The sequence below is a fragment of the Schistocerca americana genome, chromosome 7 (assembly GCF_021461395.2).
Source record: "Schistocerca americana isolate TAMUIC-IGC-003095 chromosome 7, iqSchAmer2.1, whole genome shotgun sequence".
In the NCBI taxonomy this organism is placed as follows: domain Eukaryota; kingdom Metazoa; phylum Arthropoda; class Insecta; order Orthoptera; family Acrididae; genus Schistocerca; species Schistocerca americana.
Window position 1 is genome coordinate 164329263 of NC_060125.1, and position 982 is coordinate 164330244.

General features: G+C 47.8%; 1 pseudogene; it reads left to right on the forward strand.

Moving 5' to 3' along the window:
• Window positions 1-540: 540 nt before the first annotated feature.
• LOC124623226 lies at window positions 541-658 on the forward strand (annotated as a pseudogene).
• The last annotated feature ends 324 nt before the right edge of the window (window positions 659-982 follow it).

A 982-nucleotide genomic window follows, 5' to 3' on the forward strand; every position in this document is an offset into this window, starting at 1 on the left:
TCCCCACACCGTTAATCCAGTGATAATGAAGATTTGCCCTGAAATCATGGGACAGGAGATGGTCTCCAAAACGGATTCCTATTCAGTTTTACAAATCCACACGATTCCGCCACATCTGTAAGTCGCGTTCCACCATTCATATAAGAGTCTTCTCAGAATTTTCCCCTATTATTGGTCATCTTCTCAGAGGGCCATGATGTTCAACTGCTGTTATAATAATGAAACCTCCAAATCAATCCTCGAGTACTACTGTTGCAAAAATGCCTCTTTTATAATAACCATGTCACCCTCAGATTTAAAAGTCCACTCACCTGGCTGTACTCTAAAGCCTCCCACATCATCAAACAATGTCTGAACTATGCCTCCCTTCCCACGGCAACATCTGCAGTGTGTTAACCACACAACCTACTCCTCCAAATGCAAAGCCAAGTTCCAACTTGCCAAATTATAATTAACTGTAATTGTCCACGCTGTTATCTTCCTATCCTTCCACTCACTTTCCATTGATGAACATATAATCACTCACCATTTTCCTCCTAGGGCAACGGCCTTGCCGCAGTGGATACACCGGTTCCCGTCAGATCACCGAAGTTAAGCGCCGTCGGGCGTGGCCGGCACTTGGATGGGTAACCATCCGGGCCGCCATGCGCTGTTGCCATTTTTCGGGGTGCACTCAGCCTCGTGATGCCAACTGAGGAGCTACTCGACCGAACAGTAGCAGCTCCGGTCAAAGAAAACCATCGTAACGATCGGGAGAGCGGTGTGCTGACCATACGTCCCTCCTATCCGCATCCTTATCTGAGGATGACATGGCGGTCGGATGGTCCCGATGGGCCACTCGTCGCCTGAAGACGGAGTGCATTTGCCTCCTAAATAACCACCCTTTCGAACTACTGCATACCCTACAGCAAGTTAGCTTGCTACCCACTCCTTTTTCTACCTACGCCAAAAAATAAGTCCACATCGTTTTCACAAATCTCAC